The sequence below is a fragment of the Caretta caretta genome, chromosome 4, assembly GCF_965140235.1.
Source record: "Caretta caretta isolate rCarCar2 chromosome 4, rCarCar1.hap1, whole genome shotgun sequence".
Classification (NCBI taxonomy): domain Eukaryota; kingdom Metazoa; phylum Chordata; order Testudines; family Cheloniidae; genus Caretta; species Caretta caretta.
In genome coordinates this window covers 151,933,035-151,956,423 of record NC_134209.1, presented here as the reverse complement: position 1 = coordinate 151,956,423, position 23,389 = coordinate 151,933,035, and the positions used below count along the sequence as shown (strand labels likewise).

General features: G+C 47.9%; 1 protein-coding gene across 6 annotated transcripts in view; it reads left to right on the top strand.

Moving 5' to 3' along the window:
• The window catches only part of ADISSP (adipose secreted signaling protein), a 163,619-nt gene that overhangs the window by 16,435 nt on the left and 123,795 nt on the right, over positions 1 to 23,389 (top strand). The window contains exon 1 of one of the 6 annotated variants that reach the window (XM_048846464.2): positions 5,038 to 5,056. The exons of the other annotated variants lie outside the window; for them this stretch is intronic. The gene's annotated coding sequence lies outside the window, so the exon portion shown is untranslated. Of the gene's footprint in view, positions 1 to 5,037; positions 5,057 to 23,389 lie in introns of those variants that run through there. 6 annotated transcript variants of the gene reach the window in all.

Sequence of the window (23,389 nt, the reverse complement as noted above, 5' to 3'; positions counted from 1 at the left end):
GGGATTTGGAGGGAAACCTTCGTGGGGGAGGGGGAAACTGGCATAATCTGCCTGCTGTGGGGTTTTCTGAACCTTCCTCTGAAGCAGCTAGTTCTAGCCACTGTCAGAGACAGGATACTGGATTATATCGACCAGAAGTCTGATCCAGTCTGGCACGTCCTATGTGATGGGCAGGGCATAAGAAGTTGGACAGAGCCGTACCTAGAGCTGAAGAACCTTGGCTCCCTGCCCAGTGCCCGCTCCTGCTGCCACACAAGGCTGCGGGGTCTGTGTCTTCAGCTCTGCAGCGTCCCCATGGCTAGAGCCCTGCAAATCTGCAGATCCCCGTGTACCATGTTTGCGGATCAGATGCAGATCCAGATTTGGTATCTGCGCAGGGTGTCCCTAGCTTTGGGTGAATTCAACGTAACGCTGTGTGTGGAATGAGGAGTTGGCACCTTCTTGTGACTATTTTCTCAAACTTAGATTGACGTGAAGAGGAGACTGATGCAGCTGACTAATTCCTGACGCCATCAGTTTACTCTCTAGGGAAAATTTCCTTCTTGCCAAAGTGTCAAATAGAGGGCCTAGATACAGCGGTTCTCAGAACAAATTTTTTGGTGGCCTCAGAGTGCGGCCACCAACTCTTGCTGGTGGCCGCTCTCAAGTTTTTTCCTAAAATACTTAATTTAGCTTTAGGAAAAACAAATAAATATACACTGCCAAATCACTGTAATTTATGTATTGCTAGCTAATAAGTCTGTTGTGAAAAGTGATATTAACAAACAGAAGTATCACTATTCACAGCAGACTTACTCAGCCCTGTCAACAAGCCTGGGGAGAAATTAAGCCCTAGATGGAGTGGGGGGAAGGGGTCCGGGGAGGTGCCGGCGGGAGGCAGTGGAGGGCTGGAGCCCAAAGCCCTGTGGCCAGAGTGTGCTGCCCTGCCACCCCAGGGCTGAAGCCCAAAGCCTGGGAAGTTGGGAAACTCACCAGCTGCCTGTCCTTCAGCATTGTGCCCCAGGTACCTCCACAGGGGGAGCAGGGCCCAACCAGTGCTGGTGGCCCCAGCAATCGACACCAAGGCCGGGCATCCAGGAGCAACAGGAAGGGGCTGCTATTTTGCCCCCGCCCCCCATAACAGTCCATGAGGCTGTGGCTGCAAGAAAAGCCCCTGGTGACCGCATTTGAGAACCGCTGGCCTTACACATTTGTTATGTAGAAACTGATGTTCATCTCATTGTGATGACAAAGAAAACCCACAGAGTATGAACTAGTGCTGCATAGTGGTTCTGTGTCTGCAAGGCTGCTGCTTGTATCTCTCCCAAGGCGCGGCAGTGCGGAAGGAGCAAGACCCTGGGCAGTTACACTGCAGCTGTGAGCCCCAGGGAAAAGTCAAGAATCCTGTCAGTTGCACTTAGCGGCTGCTTGGGCTAAAGCTGTGATCAGCAGTAAGGAGCACTTCAGCTGTTTGCGCGGGGTGGAGGAGCTGAAAACAGAGGCAGAGGAGGGATAGGGTACAGGGTAGACTATCAAACCTCTTTTACCCCGTGTCTATTTCCTACCCCTCCCACATTCCAAAAGTACCAGGGAGTCTTTTTTTTGGGGGGGGGGGGAGGGGGAGGGTCTTTTTCTCTTCCATCAACAAAACAGGAGCCCAGGGCTGAGGTTGCTACTTGCCAGAGGCCGATAGGAAAGGTGGAAGCAGTTGTGCACTGTCCTTTGAGAAAGCCCTGGTAGGAATCTCCGCACTGTCTCCTTTCCCAGGAGTAGGGGGGCACTGGGCTTCCAGGTCCCCTAGAGGTCCGTGCCAGTTCCTTCCGTCATGTCTAATACTGGCCTTTGTTTGCAGGTGTCTTGCAATTTTTTTTCAGGCCATGGACTGACATGTCCGTAAACTGTGCAAGCTGTTTAAGCAGAGGTGATTGTCCTACAGGGAGGTGTGTTTGTGAAATGATTTGAGGTAAGGGGGGATATAGAAAGGTAGAATATTGCTCTTATTGGCTAGCATGTTTCTAAACACACGTGATTGTCCAGGGATGTAATGCCAGTGATGTGGGGCAGGGTTGAGCCCTCGTAGTTCAGAACACAGAAACGCGGTGAAACACATTTGAATGGACAGAGTTTAGATCTTGTTGTTTATGAATAATGATGACTGTGTTGGCTGAAATGGTCACCTTCTCTCCAGTCTGGGAAAAGCTGACACTGGATCTACTGTGAGGTTATCTAGAATGGGGAGGAGTCATTTAGTTTTTGTTCATCACCATACTTAGCTGCTCATTGTTGCGCTCAGCTAAACCTCTGCTCCCTGTTTGAGATGCAACAGTCTCCTTCCCCTGTAAACGTTAACACTGGAGGCAAGTCCCAGGTCTTAGACAGGATCACGGATGAGCCAGCTAGCTGGGCCACTGGGCTAGGTGGTGGGGGTCACCTGGTCAGAGTGCTTGAAGCAGGTTAAGCTGAGTCTCTGAGGCAGAAAGGGAAACCTGGACTTCCGGAGTACATCTACATTGCACTAAAAAATGTGCAGAACCAAGACTCAGCCCGGGTCAGTGGGCTCGGGCTCTGGGGGTTAAAATAGCAGTGTAAATGTTCAGGCTCAGGCTGGGCCTAGGCTCTGAGACCCTCCCCCTGTGGGTCTCTTATTGCAGTGTAGACGTGCCCCTGGTTTCCTAGCGTTAAGGATCGGATGAGGGCTGCAGAGGGTCATGATGTTTGGTTTCTTACTGAGGTTTTGAATGTGTCCATTTTAGCCTTTTGAGATGCCGGGGTACCATGGTGATGGGGGTTGGTGGTGGGGGTGAAAGAGGTTGTAAATGGTCATAACAATAATATTAAAAAGGCAACACAATAAAATTCTAAAGATGGTCAGTTTTAACGTTTGATCCCAGTTGCCCCGACGTGGGCTCATCAGGGCATTGACTCCACAAGGTGTGGCAAGTTGTTTGACTGCACTTCCATTTTGTTCTTAAAAATCCTCGACCAGACAGAGTTGGTTTGGTTATTGTCTAAAGACACAACAATGCGATATGGAAAGGAGGTATGGGAAGCAAATTCTTGCAGTGTGTTCACCTTACACAGAAGGTGTGCTTCAAAGATTTGCAATTCAGCTAGCAGTATTCATAAGATGATTTTACAAGTTACAAAACTCTCTCTACATCCCTAAAACCCAACCCACCAAGCTGTCTCACATCCTTCACTTGTTCTGTACCTTCCTTATCTTTTTTTTGGGTACCAACATTCCAGGTACTGGTCCTTGAAGGTACCTCCGTGGCTTTTGCCAGTGCAGAACATTAATGTATTTTGCCTTTAACAAGTGTCCCATTTTCTAATGCCAAAGCTGACTCCAGCTTTGTGAAGTGTTGTGGTGAACAGAATTGTAGGAAGAGCCTAATACATTCAGTTAACATAACTTCCCAGCACTTAAAAAAGAATTATATTCTATTAATATTGTGCACATAATACCTATCAATGTGGTGTATACTACACTTAACATATGTTTTGACTAAGAAGGGCAATGTAGGTGATTTTTTTTTTTAATGTCATAAGAATTCTGGGGAAGACTGATTAGGGAACTTGCCTAAGCACCTTTAATGGAGCGGGCACTGGCCTTTGATTTAAAGAGAGAACAGTTTGCGTTCATGCTGCGTCCCATCCCTTCAGCCTGCAGTTCCCTGCAAAAGCACTGTGCATTCACTAAAAGAAAAGGAGTACTTGTGGCACCTTAGAGACTAACCAATTTATTTGAGCATGAGCTTTCGTGAGCTACAGCTCACTTCATCAGATGTTATACCGTGGAAACTGCAGCAGACTTTATATACACACAGAGAATATGAAACAATACCTCCTCCCACCCCACTGTCCTGCTGGTAATAGCTTATCTAAAGTGATTGTGCCCACATATCTATTCAGGGGACACCATCACAGGGCCTAATAACATCAGCCACACTATCAGAGGCTCGTTCACCTGCACATCCACCAATGTGATATATGCCATCATGTGCCAGCAATGCCCCTCTGCCATGTACATTGGTCAAACTGGACAGTCTCTACGTAAAAGAATAAATGGACACAAATCAGATGTCAAGAATTCTAACATTCATAAACCAGTCGGAGAACACTTCAATCTCTCTGGTCACGCAATCACGGACATGAAGGTCGCTATCTTAAAACAAAAAAACTTCAAATCCAGACTCCAGCGAGAAACTGCTGAATTGGAATTCATTTGCAAATTGGATACTATTAATTTAGGCTTAAATAGAGACTGGGAGTGGCTAAGTCATTATGCAAGGTAGCCTGTTTCCTCTTGTTTTTTCCTACCCCCCCCCCCCCCCCCAGATGTTCTGGTTTAACTTGGATTTAAACTTGGAGAGTGGTCAGTTTAGATGAGCTATTACCAGCAGGAGAGTGAGTTTGTGTGTGTATGGGGGTGGGGGGGATGTGAGAAAACCTGGATCTATGCAGGAAATAGCCCGACTTGATTATGTAAAGAGTTGTCACTTTGGATGGGCTAGCACCAGCAGGAGAGTGAATTTGTGTGGGGGGGGTGGAGGGTGAGAAAACCTGGATTTGTGCTGGAAATGGCCCACCTGTTGATCACTTTAGATAAGCTATTACCAGCAGGACAGTGGGGTGGGAGGAGGTATTGTTTCATATTCTCTGTGTGTATATAAAGTCTGCTGCAGTTTCCACGGTATAACATCTGATGAAGTGAGCTGTAGCTCACGAAAGCTCATGCTCAAATAAATTGGTTAGTCTCTAAGGTGCCACAAGTACTCCTTTTCTTTTTGCGAATACAGACTAACACGGCTGTTCCTCTGAAACCTGTGCATTCACTGTAACTTGTCAAAGGGGTGTTTGTGGGTCCTAAAACTCTTACAGGCTTAACATGCTGGCCAAATTTGCAGCATGTCCACCTCTAGTGGCTGGTTGGCTGGAAGATTAAACTAACTGCTGCTGCCAGCTAATGAAGTTTCCCCCCTGGCTCACGTGGTAGAGGTCTGTGCTGTGCTATAGAAGGTCCTAGGTTCAAACTCTGCCTTGGATTCGAGTGGGAAGGGAGGGGATCATTACACTGGTAAGCTAGGTATGATGGGTGTGGAGAAGGAATTTACCAGTTTGTGAGCTGGTTACCTTCAGATTTTTTCATAGTGGGTGGGGAGCCTAGGGATCTTAGCATCAATGCAGCATTAGTATAAGAGCAAGTATTCTGAAGTGAAGCTTGCTCTGGCATGGTTAACGCTGCTTGTACTGCAAAGGAGGGAGGCAGGTGACTGGACACTGGTGATGTGTAGCCGTAAATAGATAACTATACAGTGGTTGCAAGATCTTCACCCTCGGTATTGTGCCTGAAGTGTGAGGCAGAACCCCCAGCTCCTTTTTTGCGATTGATATTACAAGCTAATGGCGAAAATCGCCCACTCTGTCTCCCTAAGATAACACGGTAAATAAATCGGTGGGGGAGGGGAGCAGCGTGTGTGTGGCATTAGTGGAAAAGCTATAAAGTCTGCAGCTGTATCCAGTTAGGAGGCTGGAGGAAGGAGCCAAAAGCTGATGAAAATATGCACTGAGGTAGTTAAGCAGAGTGAAAAGGGTTTAAAATATATTTCCTCTTCCAAAGTGGATTATCCTCTGCCCTAGAATGAGAATGTTGCTTTTGTACAGAACTTGACTGACCCAAATGGTTCCATAATTAATCTTTGATTAATTTTTAAATTCAGTATTCCCAGCTTGAATTCTTTCTCCAAACAGTCTTTTAAATTATTATTCAATGTGTTCCATGGCAGACTGATACCGTGTGTGTGTGTGTGAAATCTACGTGGAGGTCGCTGTTTGGTTTAGTGGTTGGAACAGGGGACTGGCAGTGGGATGGTCTGGGTTCTATTTCCCCAGATGTCCTGTGCGGTGTTAGGACCGCGTTTTGAAGGTGATCCTCGCTAATTTCATGTGAGTGCCCGAATGGGAGCTGAGCTCTCTTGTGTTGAGGATAAATTGGTGGATGTTCAGGGGCTAAGCTGCTGCAATGGTATGGGCCATGTAGGCACCCAGAGAGCTGTGTTGCTACGATTGAGGGAAAACCAAGCAGTAGTCTGCTAGCTGGCTGAGGCAGATGAAGGTCACCTCCATTGCTCTCTTATGGATGCAGGATTGCAAATCTGAAACCTCGAGCTAGGGAAAGGAGCCAGCCCTGTCCTACCTGAATATCTATTTTAAAACACGTGTGGTCTACTGTAACATGCCTCTTGGTAGTCTTCTGTGCCGGGCAAACTTGCAGGTTCATTCCCCCGGGGCTATCGGCACTCATAAATTATAGCCCCTGACTTTGGGTTCATGTCAGCTTGATATAAGTGTTCTTCCTTCCTCCGCTTCATCACAGCTTCATGAGCCAATGGCTTGAGAAAGGCCCTTCACCCTCGGTGTCTTGGGTGGGGTGATCTCACAGCACTTAAGGCACAGACCTTAGCCTGGCAGCAGCTGGTGTAGCAGGTAATTTGTCACCCCTATTTGATGTCTAGGGGAAACTGGCGCACAGAGAGAACAAGGATGAGCAAATGGCAGAGCCAGGAAAAGAACCCAGGAATTCTGCCTCCCCAGGGCATAACTACACTGCAAAAAAAAATCCTGCTCTTAACCTGAGTTAGCTAACCTGAGTTAAAACGGCAGTGAAGATCTGGCAACGCAGGTTAGCAGCTTGAGTTAAAACTTATAAGGTTAAAACTTACTATTAAAGCTTCTAACCCAAGCTGCCGTGCCTTCAGCACTCTTTTAACTCGTCACAGTCAACTGGAGTTAAGACCACACACTAGTTCTTTTTTTTGGCTGTGTGGATATACCCCCAGCCGTGTGCTCAGATCACACCCCTTCCTTGCGTTAATTGGCCCGTCAGGGTGCCATATGGTATCTCTTTCCCACATGCACTGGAAGAACGCTCTGCCTCCAATGGTTAACTGTGTCAGCTTTTCATCATCTAAACCCAGCTTATTATTTATATTGCCATTGAACACAGGCCCCCATGCACTGGAGTCTGTGCAGCCAGAACTGTTCGGAGCAAGCTGGTTCTTCCATTCTCTCCACTACTCAACTTAGTGCTGTATCTTTCCTATTTAACCAAACACTTGAATGATCCTGCTCTCCCTGCGATGCAAATTCTTTGCCGCCTCCTTTGCCTAAGCACTACTGAGCATTTCAAAGGCTTTTTCCCGTTGTGGGTATTAACACCTGTGGCCTAAGCAAACCTTCCTCCTCTTTGGCATGTGTCTGCTGGGAATTCAGTGGACTCCATACTCCTGAGCTAGGTACTCCTGGCTGTGGTGTGATATGGCCCCCTTGTCTCAAGAATGTGTCCCTGGCTCTGGCACCGGCTTATTGGAACGTATTTTACACACCCAATAAAACTCCCACTGGCGTGTGTGTATCGACAGGATCGGTCGGATGGCAGCTTGCATGTGGGCGTCCGTGGTTCTTCTGTGGTCGGCTGTTAAGGCGCTTTTTGGTCAGATGGCATGGGATCTCCATGCCACTGACTCAGAATAAGCTTGTGTGGATGTGTGCATTAATCAGTTACGTCACTAAGCTGGATACCTCTGCACAAGCTTATTCCGAGTCAGGATCGTACTGCACACATCTGCTGTGTGGCCAGATACACATAAGCGCTGGTAGGTGTGATGGTTCCTGGGGATACCCTGGTTTATAAGTAGGGCCATACCAAGTTCACGGTCCATTTTGGTCAATTTCACAGTCATAGGATTTTAAAAATAATAAATTTCATGATTTCAGCTATTTAAATCTGAAGTTTTATGGTGTTGTAATCATAGGGGTCCTGACCTAAGTTCCCTCTAAGCTGCGCAGCCGCACAGCTGCCTATTAAGCCCTGCGCAGGGGCTCAGGGCTGTGGCAGGGAGTGGCGCCTTTCCCCCAGGACGGACCTGTTGCGGCAGGGAGAGATTGCTGGGGAGAGTCCTCTCTCCCTGCCATAGCACCCAGGCAGCTTGCACCCTAAATCCCTCATCTTCAGCCCCACCCCAGAGCCTGCACCCCCAGCCAGAGCCCTCACCCCTCCTGCACACCAACACCCTGCCCCAGTCCAGACCCCCATCCTGGACCCCACGCCCCTCGTTCCTAGCCCCAGCTGGAGCCCTCACCCCCTGCACCCCAACCCTCTGCCCCAGCCCTGAGCCCCCCTCCCACACTCCAAACCCCTTGGCCCCACCCCCACCACATGAGTTTTGTTATATGCACCAATATGGAGGTGATGTGTCACATATCACCTCCATATTGGTGCAGATAACCAAATTCATTCTGCACATGCATGGGAAAAATTAGAGGAAACACTGGTCCTGACCCAAAAAGGAGGTAGGTGCGTGTGTGTGTGTGTGTGTGTGTGTGTGAAGTTTTTTGATGGGGGGGGTTGCAGTACTGCTACCCTTCTGCACTGCTGCTGACGGCGGCGCTGCCTTCAGAGCTGGGTGGCTGGAAAGCACTGGCTAGTAGCCCAGCTCTGAAGGCAGCGCTGCCGCCAGCAGCAGCACAGAAGCATGGCATCAGATAGCATTGCCACCCTTCCTTCTGCCTTGCTCCTGGGGGCGCGGCCTTCAGAGTAGGGCGCCCGGCCAACAGCTGCTGCTTTCCGGTCACCCAGCTCTGAAGGCAGCGCAGAAGGGAGGCAATCTGGCAAGAACAGGGCTGATATTACAGAAATACACATCCCTAAGAAGTGCTAGGCACAGAGCACTCACACAGACACATTCCTGAAGAGTGGTACCAGAACATCCCAATATCCAGGATGGTACAAACACATTCCCCAAGGATAACAGGAACACGCTGACCCCTCCTAAAAGATCAGGTCAGGATGACCGTGTGATCAATAGAGATGTTTTCATCAAACCAACGTGTACAAGGTGATGGGTGATAACTAGCCACGTCAGGGGCCAGTAACTAACCATGTCAGAGGCAGTACTAATTTGTTTGATTCAGGGTATAAAGATGTATCTCCGAGGGAGTATCTTTGTCCGGCCGAGGTGGGAATGGAAAGTCCCACCATTCACTGAGCTGTGTCCATTGTCATGGGCATCCTAGTGTCTTCACGCTTTCATGAGCAGTAATGAATGAACCCTGCTTCAGCAGCAGTGGTGGTGGGTGGGGGAGATTAAGGCATGGAGAAGTGAATTGACTGTACAGAGGGAATCTGGGTCCGCACCTGAATTGGAACCCAGGAGTTCTAGGCTCCCTGTCTCCTGCTCAAGGTTATGCTGGTTGTCTCCTGAACTGTCAGGCTGCAGCTTTTTAAATCCATTATTAAGCTAGAATCTGGCACTGGCTGGGCAGTACTGAGATCTGAGCCTCGTGTTCACACCCCAGGAGAAGTGCAGAACAGATAGCAGCAGGTCCTCTTCCTGAGTCAATGACCGTCTCCAGAGGGGAGAGAACTCCTGTCTGGATGGCCCACTCAATGCGGGTTCTGCTGGCAGTGCTAAAAGAGGGGCACATACTCTGTGGGTGTGGAGGGCATTTGTGTGCTGGGAGCTGGGCTAAGCTGTTGTCCCGTGCTAGTCACTAAACAGCCATCAGAGGCATAGGCGCCAACTTTCCCCGGCGCCGGTGGGTGCTTGTGCCCCATGGCCCCGCCCCGACTCCACCCTTTCCATGCCCATGCCCCGTCCCCATTCCAACCCCTTCCCCAAAGTCTCTGTCCCCACCCCAGCCCCGCCTATTCCCTGAACGCATTGTGTTCCCCCTCCCTCCCAGTTCTTGCCGTGCGAAACAGCTGTTTCGCGGCACAAGCGCTGGGAGTTTGGGAGAAAAAGCGAGCATGTGGCACGCTCAGAGGCAGAGGTGAGCTGGCGGGGCGGGGAGCTGCTGGTGGGTGCAGAGCTCCTGGCTTGCGCTCGATTCACATCAGTGACTTAGAGATGAAAGACGGCTTCTTATCTCCAGCTTTCTGGGGCAGGAAGTGCAGCTATTTCTGAATATCGTGCAGCTAGAGAATTTCAGTGCGTGTCCTGAACAGGTTTGAACTGAAAGCACAGACAGATTTTATCTACCTGATGCTTTCTTTCTAGACTGACTGTCCTTTCCTAGCCCTGCCGGTATTCTCTAAATCCTAGCTGGAGGCAGTGTGAAATTGTAAGCTATGCTGACTGACTGACTGCTCCGAGGAGAATACAGTATGTGCTCAGCTGCCGGTTCCGCAGCAGCACGTACGTATCTTGCTGGGCAGGCGTTAATCTCTGACATGTTGCTCATGCCAGTCACATACCCACAGCTGCGCTCTCCGGGCTGGGTTCCCTCCTGTTGTCACTCTCTGATGAGACGGTTAGACTGGTGCTTCGTGGAGGTGAATGGAGCCAATACAGAGCAGGCATCTAAATATGGGATCTGGTTCGCTATTGTTGCACCAGTATTGTGTTTGTCTTGGATAATGATAGCTGTCTAGTTTGCCTCTCAACTCTAACAGCTTTGTTAAAGGCAACCTTTGCAGGGAGATAGACAAATGAGGTTCATCTCAGTTTTTTGGTGCTTTGATGCATATTGTGGGCCTCAAGAGTTTTTGCAGGCCAAGTTTTGCTGCTTGGGTTTCTGTACATTAGATATTCAGGTCCAGGGTACTTCTTGTTGGGAAGCCGGTTTGGAATACTGGAGAATTTAGGAGGCTTAAGATATAAGCATCACAAAGGAAGCGAAACTGGATTCATGACGTGGGAAAGTGATATTAATTCGGATGGTTTAAAACTATTTTTGGCATCTGCTGAACTCAAATGTCCAATAAGCAGTTTGGAGAAAAGAGCTTGCTGTTAAAGATTCAGAAACTGTAAGGAAAGGCTAAGAGCTGCTTGCCATTCATATCCAAGACCTCCACTTATGCCCTCTTACAAGGGGAGACAAAACTTGACATTCCTGCTGTATCTGTTATGTGAAAAGCTAGAAAAAAACCCTACTTTATGTGCCATGAGGCAGCAAACAGGGCACGACCCTTTGCAGGTCCCCTTTAAGAGAGTAATGGACCTATGAAAGCAGAGGAGCTGCCATGCTCTCGATACTGGAGACCAATGCAGGCTGACTGTCATCCCAATGCTGCCCACCACAGGTCCCTTAGCTGACTTAGTGGCAACGCCCCACCAGTGGGATAAAAGACAAAACCATCTGGCTCTCCAGAGATGCTGTTAGTGGCTGATCAGTGACCACAAGGGCCCTTGCTGTGACTTAGAAAGGTCTGAGAGTCGATTAACCCTTTCATAGGTATTAAAAAGCTGTACTCTGGTGGTCCTTCATTGTATATACCTTCTCAGAGGAAGGTTTTGTGGTTAAGGCACTCAGCTGGGTCTCCAGAGGTTTGGGGTCAATTCCCACACCTCTGCCACACACTTCCTGTATGACCTTGGGTAAATCACATAATCTCTGTGGGCCTCGATTTCCTCTCTCTGTAAAATGGGATTAATAATCTCTTCTTTGTCTCTTTAAATTGCAAGCTGTTCAGGGCAGGGGCTGTTGCTGTGTGCGTGTGCACAGCATCCGGTGCAATAGGCCCCAGAGCTCAGCTGGGGCCTTTGGGTGCCACTTGGATACTACTAATAAATAACACCTGAGGGCTGGGCTATTATTCCAGCTGCTGCTCTGGGGTCCTCTGTACTCTTTTGTGGCTGCCTTTCCCCAACATAACTGATTTTCTCCCCTGCAGCCCGATCCTTTAATATTTGGTGGGGTGAAAGGGTTAACGCAGTGTCTCAGCTGCCCATCTTTGGATGGAGAGCATCTCAGACTATAATTAATGGCCAGTGAATACAGTTACTCCATCAAATTATTTACTGAACCTGGTCCATTAGAAGTAAGCTATTAAAGAGCAAAGCAGATGCACTTAGGAGTTCAGCTAATGTTCCCTCGCCTTATATCATTTCATTCCAGCTTGCGTTCCCTTGTGTGATTTGCTGAATGCATGTGGCCAGCCTTGATTGCCTTTTGCCTGTCGCTGTGCGTTGCATTATGCATCCTGTTGGATCTTCCACCGAGAGGCTAGAGCTCGGCCTGTTTCAAAATAATTCTGCCTGCAAGCCTTGGGTGAAAGGAGTCGCTCTGCAGCGAGTGTGGTGTCTGTGCTGGATTTGCAATAAGTGACCCTGGTGGGGTGTGCAGCCAGGTGATGGAGGGGTTCAGAGCTTGCAAGGTGGGGCGAAAGGGAAGGCAATCTGCCCTGCTCTCCTGAAACTGCCAGCAGTGGGGTGAAGCCCTCCTGAAGGACATGAGAAGAAGCAGGAAATAAGGGACAGGTGCTTCTAGGCTCTCTCTCTGGCTTTAAGGAGATGGGATTGGGGGGGAGGGAGAGGGGCAGGGGCAGGGGCAGGACCTTCTCCATCCTGCCTGCTTGTTTAGGAAGCTTGAGGCCTAGTCCTAGGACAGAGACATTTATCAGTGGGTTTAAGATGATTAAATCCAGAGGCATTGTGATCTGGGGAGCTGAGTAGGTCTGGAGGTAGGGGTCCTGGGTTCTGCTACTCTCTGGTCATGTGGCTTTTGGCAAGCCACTTCCCCTTCCTGTGCCTCGTTTTCTCTGTAAAGCAGGCATATGAGATCCTCTTCACTGAGTGAGGTGCTAGAAGTAATTGTGTGTAAAGCCCTCGGTGATGGAGTAATGCCCTGTGAAATGTATCTTTGTTAACTGTCCCGAATGCACCAGGCGAGAGCTGGCTAGATGACCCCCGACGCTCTCTGCATGTTCTGTCCCCTTCCTCCTAACAGGTGGTACCCAGCAGAAGAGCTTCATCCTTCTCCATTTTCTCCAAGTCTGTTAAACTCGGAGAGAAGTTCTAGAGCGACAGGGTTGTGATGTTCCTCAGACACTGTGTTCTTAGTCAAGAAGCCATCCTCCCCCGCTTCCCGAGTCTGTCTCTCTCCGTCTGCCTTGCTGTCTCATCAGCCCCTCTGTGCATCCTGTGCCAGCCATATCGCTGCACGGCATTCCCTCGGCTGCTTCCCACTTCTCCTCTCTCGGCTTTTTATCTTTTTTCCTCCTCTGTCCCCGTCCCTCCCCCAGTTGGTGGTGTGTACTCGCCATGGCCCCGATCTTACGGCAGGATCTGCCTGGGCAAACCTCCCCACGCGCGTGACACCCTGTTGACTTCATTGGGACTCTGCTTGGGGGCAAGATTGCCCGGGTCCAGTTGCAGACTCGGGGCTTGTGTGCCCTCTGTGGAGTGGGTGAGCGGGTTCAGCGAGGAAGGAGCAGTCAGCCCTGTAGTGAGTGGTGGTTCCTCCTCCAGGGGGCAGTCTTGAGGCCAAGAATCCCTGGGGTAGAAAGAGAGCCAACCTGGACTGGGTGAGAGAACAGGCCTGGCCCATTTGGGCGCAGAGACCATCTTCCTCCCCAAAGGAGGGTGAGATGGGTGAGTGTGTCTCTGGGTGTACATGCACACACCCCAAACCGCAGCCATCTCTCCCTCTTGGTGCCTGACTGTGTTCCTTCCCCAGCCTGCAAGCTTGTGTGAAGTCTGTTAACTCCCTGCCTGCTGGAGTGGTGTGGCCTGCACAAGCTGTGTCTCTGAGCCATCCAGGTGACACCTAGAGATTATTATTTCTGTTATGGTACCGCTTAGGAGCCTCGCTCATGGAGCAGGGCCCCATTGTGTCAGGCGCTGCACATGCCCATAGTGGAGACGACAGTCCCGGCCCCGGAGAGCTCCCACTGAAGTGTCAAATGAGGTGTGTGACTCGCAGATGAGCCAAGCTGGGGGGTTGGGAGAACGAGACCAGAGTAAGAGTTCAGCAGAGAAGCAGCTGGCTCCGCTCACCCCTTCCTTAACTACTGCGGGTCACTGAGTGGCACCAGGTTCAGTCACCTCGGCTTTGGCTTGAGTTTGTGATGTTCTCGAGGTCCAAGGTTCTGCTGTCTCATTACTGATCCTCCCAGCCAGCCTGTTCCCCTCGCACCCCTCTGGAAAAGGCAGAAAAACGTTACCAACTCGCTGGGTTCTGCTCCTACAGCCTGTGCCTGAAGCCTGCGTCCCTCTGACGGACCTGTGTGTGACCCTGGCATGGTAAGGTGCTGCCCTGCAGCCCCCCAGTGCTGTTCCCCTGCCCTTCAGCCCCCTCAGTGGCCCCTTGGCTTTATGCCCTCAGCCCTCCTTCCTGCCCCTCTGACTTCCTCACCTAATCTGGGTTTCCCTCACTGGCCTAATCCCATAAATCCTCAGTACATCCTCTCCCTCCCTCCTGGTCTCCCCACAGGATGCAGGGGCATGGTTACGCTTGGTGCTGTCTGGTCTAAGGGTGCCCGGGCTACAGAGCACTGTATCCTGCTGTCTTAGTCCTGTCTCCGACCTGCCAGACTGTCTCCTGCACCCAGGGCAGCTCTGGATCCCACCTGGGCCCTTCTGAGAGTAGGCGTGGGTGCCCATCCCAGAGACTAAAGGGAGGCTGGCCCAGTGGTTCAACTCCTGGCTCTGCCACAGACTGCCTGTGTGACCTTGGGCCAGTCACTTAGCCTCTTGGTGCCTCAGTTCCCATCCGTGCAATGGGGATAAAAGCACTGGCCTGCCTCCCTGGGCTGTTGGGCAGATAAATGCATTAATGACTGAGTGGTGCTTAGGTGCTACGGTGATGGGGGTCAGATAATTAGTTAGATCCCACCCCTACCCCGCGCTCTTGGAGCATGCCAGCCACTGGGCACTCAGGCCACGTGGGCACATGAAAATCCCAGCTCACTTGGGTGCCTGGTGGCTTCCCGCCCCCCCCCCCCCCCCAAATGTTAAGGCTGTTTGTAAACCTCCCTGGGTATGTCTGGCCTGCAGCTGGCAGCGACCCTAAGAGCAGACATGGTCATGCTGCCAGGGCTTGTGCCAGCGTGCTGACATAGCAGCATACCAATTGGATTGGGCAGCTGCTCAGGCTGTTAAGCCCACCCCACCCTGGGTCTTAACTGGGCTGGCTGGCCTGAGTTCCTGCTGGATCCGCAGTGTCCACCCTGCTCCAGCTCCTGCAGGCTGGGGGGCTTGCTCCCTGCTGCGGTGTATAGATTGTGACCCTTCAGTATTTTAAAAATGCTTTTAAATCCTCTGCTAAAGGGCACCCCAGAAATGGCAGAGTATAAAACGAACAGGCCTTTGGGACCTGCTCACCATTCACTTGCTATGGCCTAGTTCTGGGTTCGATGGATGTCATGTTCAAAGGAGTGTTGTTTTTTTTCTTTCCTCCAATTCCACCAAGGATCTGGGGTTTTCTTTTTTCAATAAACCCTTCGCATATATGCATCAGATAAGGTCCTGCTGCTGGTGGGAACAGACAGATTCCAAACCAGATACAGGAGACAATAATAGCTGCAGATTTTGTATATATGAACCAGGCAAGTCACAGGATTCTGTGTCTAAACGTGCCTAGCTTGGCGTGGAGCTGGCTTATCAAAGGAGTGATAAAGGGCCTTTTCCCTCTGGGAGCTGTGCTAGGATTCAGGTGCCTGGCTGCACCAGTGCAAACCTCTAGTGTAGATGCAATTGGCATCAGTGCTGATAAAGCTGCCCTGGTGTAAATCATGTGTGTGCGAGGGCTTTGCCTGGGTGCAGTGACATCCAAGGGCAGCAGTGACCGTATTATTGGCTCCATGGAGGCCCCTGTATGGAAGGAGCCTGGAAGAGTCAGTTCAAGTTCCTGGGCACAAAGTGTCCATGTGCGACTGCCTCCATCAGCAGGGATTGAACTGGGGGCCTCTGGAGCTGAAAGCATCAGGCTTCTCGAGCTTGAGCCACATAGTGTGGCTAGGACTGTAAGGAACTGGTGTCCTGTGTGGATCAGCCACAGGAGGAGACGTGTAAGGAATCTGGCCTGGTGGGTCAGACCTGCTGCTTAAAGTGCTCTGTGCCCTCCTGAATTGTGATCTTGCTGGGGGCAGGCACTGTGTGTTCTGCATTTGTCCAGCGCCTAGCACAACAAATGCAGTGGAAAGTCTCAATTTAAATCTGAGATTTAAATCAGCTTTTCCATTTGTACTTCAGTTATTTTCTGAAGAGAGGTGCATTCTCGTTGGTTGATATAACCACCAAACATGTTGATTTACAACTAAATAGAGCCTTTATGCTAGATTTGGTACATCTTTTTGTTATTTTGGAGATTAATTAACTTTATACAGCTAATTGAGCAATTACATAGCTTAATATTTTCCAATTCTTCTTGTACATGTTTAGTGTGTTAGAAAATAGTGAATGACATATTGCTTGTTTACTGGATAATTAACTTTTTGCTCATGATTTGTATCAAGCTCCATTAGGATGTGACTGGAATTTAATTTAAAACAGTGAATAACATTTATTTTTATTAAAGAAAACAACCTGGGGTGTTTTAGGTACATAAACTTCTCATCAAAACATGTTTCACATTTACAGCTACATGATTTCTTAAACAGAGGAATTAACTGTAGTCAGTGAATTAAACGGATTATTTCAGCTTAGCCAGGGAAAAATTTCAAATATGCCTAAATGAAAGTGACTGGAGCTTAAAAGTTCCCACTTGCCTGAGTCTCTTGAAAATGAGACAATAGTCTCCTGAGTTACTCAGGCTTTTTAAACTAGTAGATCTTATCCACTCCCTCCAAGTTCGTATTCATAGAGTGGAAGTCAGATAAGTTTTCCTGATTTTTTTTCAACTCCTAATCGATTTCTCAACTTTGAACGAATTAGTCCAAATGAAGGAAATATTCTTTGCCTGCAGAAAAGCCTACTGCTGTCAAAAGCTGGTTTAGCTCTTCAACATACTCTGGTTCTAGGTGCTTAGCCAATGACTTCCACCAGTTCACTGCTGTGACTTTCTTTAAAAACATAATCGGCAAACATGTATTGCTCAAGTAGTTCACCTCCGCTCTGCTGCTGCTTCAGCAGTTATCCCGGGACTTCGGGTTGAGAATATTCGCGAGAAAATGAGGTGGAGTAAGTGCTTGATCCATCTGCTGCTTTGCTGCTTGCAATCTAACTCTGATGCTGGGTATTTCTTTCTTCAGTGTCTCTTGAGGTTCTTGCCATATGCCAGCAGTACAGCAGCAATCTTTGTGCAGTTTGTCCAAGGCTATGGAAGTAGGTTTCAGTATATTGGGCAGATCTTCTACATTTCTCTTTAGTTGTTGATGACTTTGGCTGTGATAGTTCCATCTGTATTGTCACAATTTTGCTTCACAAATTGTCGTCAGAATAGATCAGTTCTTAATAAATAGCTCAAAAGCAGTCAACCGCTGAAGTCCATTGTCTCTCTTGGGGGAGAATTAGTTCAGATCCTCCTGCTCTTTTCAGTGAAGCAGAAGCAAAGTGGTTGTCATGGAAGTATTTTGCAGTTTCAGCAACATTCTCCTTTATTCCTGGAGGTGCACTCAAGTCTTTGGCTAAAAAATGTGTCCGATGAGCGCTGCACCCATATGTTATAAGTTTTCACGTTCCCTTCATTACCTTCTTCTAGGTTTCCTCTCATCTTCGCTACATTTGTGGCATCACCTGTGACAAAGCTACACACTTGAATTTCTGTTCAGTGTTAGAGTTTTTATTGCTACTTTTACGTATTTTGCTGTATGGGGACTTCCTGATGGATCAATTGTTTCTGTAAGATAGACCAGTGATTCTCAACCTGTGGTCCGTGCACCACATATGACGCTGTCTAAAGGGTCTGGGACAGACGTAGACTGGAAACGGACTGAACAGAAGTCAACTATATATACAGACAATAGATTTCCAAAGGGGTCTGCCTCCATTTGAAAATTTTTAGGAGCAAATGAAAAAAAGATGGTGAACCACTGAGAGAGACCACTCCATCATCTGGCTCACAAGCGCATATCACTGGATTATTATGTACATTGCTCTTCCCATTAAGACCCAGATTACCACATTTCCCATCAGGTTTTTTTGCACGCTGTTCAATTTCATACGCTGCATCCAGCAACATCCGCTCTGCGGGGTGGAGTGTAGCATGGTCCTAATGATTGAACCAGGTGGCTGAAATGTTTGTTCTGAACAAGATGAAAGGGAGATTCTTTTGCTTAAAGGAACAGGGCAATATTTTCATCAATGGAGTCTTGCTGAAATTTGCTGGTCCTGATTATGAACTCACCCATGGTTTTATGGGATGATGAAGAAAGTATTTTGATACAGGCATTTTCCTGGCGGAGGTATGTTTAGTTGCGGCTCTGCTGGTGTTGCCAGCAGATGACTCTGAAGCTGTAGATGTTGCAGATGATGGATGTTCATTATGTCTAAGATGGCCCCTGAAACGATGGGTTTTTTTTTTTGTTTTTTAAGTCAGTCTCACTAATTGTTATCCAGTGCACTGCTTTAAAAAGAATAAGAGATTGCAAATGGACGAATCCTCCTATTTTAGCTGCTTGTACCACTGTTTAGATGATATCATTTATTCTAAACCCAGTTTTATAGGGAAAATAATAAATCATAATCCTTATCTAAATCTATGTGAACCCTTATCTCTAGCAACATATCAAACAGCTTGGGGGGGAAAAGATGTTTTTTAAATGTTAGAATTCATAAGTGCCCAATAAAACTTTACTTTTAAACAGGAAATCTTCACCTCGGAGGTTTGATTATACTAAGCAATAAAAGAAATCATTTCAGAAGTCCAACAGTAACAGTAAACTGGTATTTAATAACATACCAATTCTAGTATGAATTTCAAAATGTGTTCATAAGTAATTTGACCAAAACACAGATTTATGACAATCTAGGTTCTCATTCACTAGCAGAGTCAGATGTCCTAGGCAGTCTGTAAGAACGATGCCAAATTAAGTTTACTAACCAGTTGATTCAGCTTGTTCAGACAAGTCCATTTGTTCATCTTCAGTCACTGCCTTCTGAGGACCATTTTTCGTGATGTTGTTTCATTCTGACAACCAGCCCTTGCATCTCTTTGTTGTGCTGTTTACACTTGGTACCTGTTCCTTTTTTACCCAGAGGTACAGGAATTTCTTGAAAATATTCCCAAATAAGGTCTTTTTACAACCTGCAGCCATTGCAGGTTTTTTCCTCTCCAGTTCCCGGCTCTTGAAATCAACCCTGGCGGCTGCGCTCTGAAGAATGTTGTCACCTCTTCACGCAGAGTCTTGCTTTGACACCAGCAGTGCACATTCTCCCTTGTCACAGAAGTCCTCTGGCCCACCCCCGGAAAAGCAGAAGAACTAATGACAATCCAGGACATCTGTTTGTGTAACACACACAGCTTTTGCACTGCAGTGTGGTGTTTGTTGAAAGAAAGCAAGGGAGGCGGTTGAAGAATTACTGGGTTTCTGTGTGTTTGTATCTGTCTGTGTACACATGCAAAGAGACAGAGCAAGGGCATTGATTGGAAGGCCTAGAACCATCCAGAAGCAAGGGCTGGGGGTTATTGGGTGGATGAGTGTTTTCTGACAGTAAGTTTCTGTGGTGGGAGAAGTCAAGGCACAAAATGAGATTAAATTAGCTAGAGGCATAAAAGGTAACAAGAAAACATTCTACAGATACATTAGAAGCAAGAGCAAGGCCAAGTACAGGGTAGACCTGTTACTCAATGCGGGAGGAAAAATAACATAACTGAAAATGTGGAAATGGTGGAAGTGCTAAATGACCTTTTTGTTTCAGTTTTCACCAAAAAGTTTAGAAGCAATTGGAAGTCTAGTGTAACGAATGTCAGTGAAAATGAGGTAGGCTCAGAGGCTAAAATAGGGAAAGAACAAGTTAAGAATTTCTCAGACAAGTTAGATGTCTTCAAGTCACCAGAGCCTGATGAAATACACCCTAGAATACTCAAGGAGCTGACTGAGGGCATGTCTGAGCCATGGGTGATTATCTTTAAAAAGTTATGGAAGATGGGAGAGATTCCAGAAGACTGGAAAAGGATGGGGTCTAAATTAGCTGTTACCACTCAAGAAAGATTTTTGGAGTCACTGTGGATAGTTCTCTGAAAAAATTCCACTCAATGTGCAGTGGCAGTCAAACAAGCGAACAGAATGTTGGGAATCATTAAGAAAGGGATAGATAATAAGACAGAAAATATCATATTGCCTCTATATAAATCCATGGCACGCCCACACCTTGACTACTGTGTGCAGATGTGGTCGCCCCATTTCAAAAAAGATGTATTGGAATTGGGAAAGGTTCAGAAGAGGGCAACAAAAATGAGTGGGGTATGGAAGAGTTTCCATATGAGGAGACTTTTCAGCTTGGAAAGGTGGGATATGATTGAGGTCTATAGAATCCTGACTGGTGTGGAGAAAGTAAATAAGGAAGTGTTTACTCCTCTTAACACAAGAACCTAGGGGTCATCAAATGAAATTAACAGACAACAGATTTAAAAGAAACGAAAGAAAGTATTTCTTCACACACTGCACAGTCAACCTATGGAACTCCTTGCCAGAGGATGTTGTGAAGGTCAAGACTATACCAGGGTTCAAAAAATAACTAGATAAGTTCATGGAGGATAGGTCCATCTGTGGCTATCAGCCAGGATGAGCAGTCCATTCCCTAGCCTCTATTGGCCAGAAGCTAGGAATGGGCGACAGGGGATGGATCATTTGATGATTCCCTGTTCTGTTCATTCCCTCTGGGGCACCTGGCATTGGCCACTGTCGGAAGACGGGATACTGGGCTACATGGATCTTTGGTCTGAGCCAGTATGGCCTTTCTTATGGACAAACTGGAGAAATGGACTAAAATAAATAGGATGAAATTCAATAAAGACAAATGCACAGTGCTCCACTTAGGAAGGAGCAATCACTGCAAACATACAAAATGGGACATGACTGCCTAGGAAGAAGTACCGCAGAAAGCGATCTGGGGGTCATAGTGGATCACAAGCTAACTCTGAGTCAACAGTGTAACACTGTTGCAAAAAAAGCGAACATCATTCTGGGATGTATTAGTAGGGGTGTTGTAAGCAGGACACGAGAAGTAATTCTTCCGCTCTACTCCGCGCTGATTAGGCCTCAACTAGAGTATTGTGTCCAGTTCTGGGCGCCACATTTCAAAAAAGATGTGGACAAATTGGAGAAAGTCCAGAGAAGAGCAACAAAAATTATTAGAGGTCTAGAAAACATGACCTATGAGAAAAGATTGGAAGAATTGGGTTTGTTTAGTCTGGAGAAGAGAAGACTGAGATGGGACATAAGTTTTCAAGTACAATAAAGGTTGTTACAAGGAGGAGGGAGAAAAATTGTTGCTCTTAACCTCTGAGGAGAGGACAAGAAGCAATGGGCTTAAATTGCAGCGAGGGAGGTTTAGGTTGGATGTTAAGAAAAAACTTCCTAACTGTCAGGGTGGTGAAGCACGGGAATAAATTGCCCAGGCATGTTGTGGAATCTCCATCGCTGGAGATGTTTAAGAGCAGGTTAGACACACACCTGTCAGGGATGGTCTAGAAGATAATACTTAGTCCTGCCATGAGTGCAGGGGACTGGACAAGGAGACCTCTTGAGGTCTCTTCTAGTCCTATGATTCTATGAATATTTATAACTTGAGAATTGAGCCAATCAGAGCTCAGGTGAGGAGAAGCTATAAAACAGGAGCATGAGACCACGCTAATGGGCTCAGTGGATGATGCAGGTGAGATGTATGATGGTGTCTCCTGGAGTCAGAGGCGTGGTCCAAACAACTGTGATGACTTTGCCAGTCTCCTGCACCCAGTAGCACAGCCTCTGGGTCCCCTGCAGGATCAAGCCCTTAATATATTGCATGACCTATTGTGCCGTATTTATAAAGCTTAACCTCAAAAGTTAGATGTTTTTCCCATGATTCTCTTTGTACAGAAAAGTAGCTATTAACTCAGATTTTGATAGAGGCTCATGGATTCAGCATATTTATTTTTTATTTAAATGTTTTAAAAGATTATAATTTTAGGCCTTAACATATTTTGTATTAAATTCAGATTTCATTTTAAACAGGCTTGTTTTAAGAAGAAAAACTTATTTAAAATCATCCTTTTTTTAAGCCATCCTGATTTTGTTTATCCTGAGGCTGGTTTCATACCTCTGAAGCCACTGGGTTTAATCCTGTGCAAGCATCCATCCTTTGTCGGATTTTAAATGACACGGGTGGTGGAGATTCCACCACTTCCCTTTACAGATTGCTCCATCTTGCTGCCAGGCCACTTGTTTTGAAATTCATTCCGTTATCCCTCCTTGTTCCTCCCCCGCCTCCCATGATCTAGTGTTGTTAGTACACCTGCATCTTCCAGCGGAGCGGGGAGAGCATGATGGAAGCAGACAATAATGGCTCCTCTGTGACACTTTCCCTACAACGTGGCATCTCTGACTCAATAACCTTGTTGGAGGGAAGCTCCTTTTTTATGAGCCTTAAAAAAAGACTGGATCGGTTTGCTTTTAGGAAGACGTCTGCCGTGATAAATGACTCTCAGTATCCTGACTTAGCCAGCATCACGATTGCTTCTCACTCTCCCGCTGTTGACCTCCGGAGCTCAGCCGCTTCATTTCATAATGCCCGGTCCCTTGGGTTTTACTGATGGGCCTTTCAGTGTAATTGGAAGGAAACAAGTGAGGCTTGAAAAGCCCTCTGAGCCTGCCGCTGTGGCAGCTACCACGGGCGCTGTTGCTTTTGGATGGGTTTGGTTCAGGTTTCCCTCCTACAACATTTTTATGGTTGGGCCTAGAGGCCCAAGCAGGGTCAGTCCTGTATTGTGCTAGACACTGTACATACACCTAAGACAATTCCTGCCCTAAGGAGCAAGGAACAGAACTTTCTCCTGACTCTCAGTCCAGTGCCTTATCCACTAGTGCCCACTGCCTCCCCTATAACAGAGGCACAATGCAGCTGTGTGACTTTCATAGTTTTATTAGAGTAGAAATGCTGGAACCCCACCCCACTGAAATGCACCGATGTGCAGGAGCTGACAGATGGCCACTAAAATATTGGCCTGTTCCTGCTCCAGCTGGGTGTGACTGCAATTTTCCTACAGCGCTTCTCGCCCATCAGTCTCTGCATGATGGGCTGGAGCAGGGGTGGCCAACCTGTCGCTCCGGAGCCACATGCAGCTCTTCAGAAGTTTAATATGTGGCTCCTTGTACAGGCACTGACTTTCCAATGTGCAGGGGTGGGAGGGGGGGTGCTCACTGCTCTATCCCTGGCTCTGCCACAGGCCCTGCCCCCACTCCACCCCTTCCCATGTCCTCACTCCTCCCCCCCGCCCCCCCCAGCCTCCTGCACACCCTGAAACAGCTGATCAGGAGGTGCAGGGAGGAGGGGGAGGTGCTGATCGGTGGAGCTGCCAGTAGGTGGGTGGCCCTGGAGCGGGGTAGGGGTGCTGATGTATTATTGTGGCTCTTTGGGAATGTACCTTGGTTAATTCTGGCTCCTTCTCAGGCTCAGATTGGCCACCCCTGGGCTGGAGCCTTAAACTCCTGCCTGGCCTGCCCCAAGAATGCTAGGAGGTGGAATTCACCGTGCAGGGTGTGAAAGTA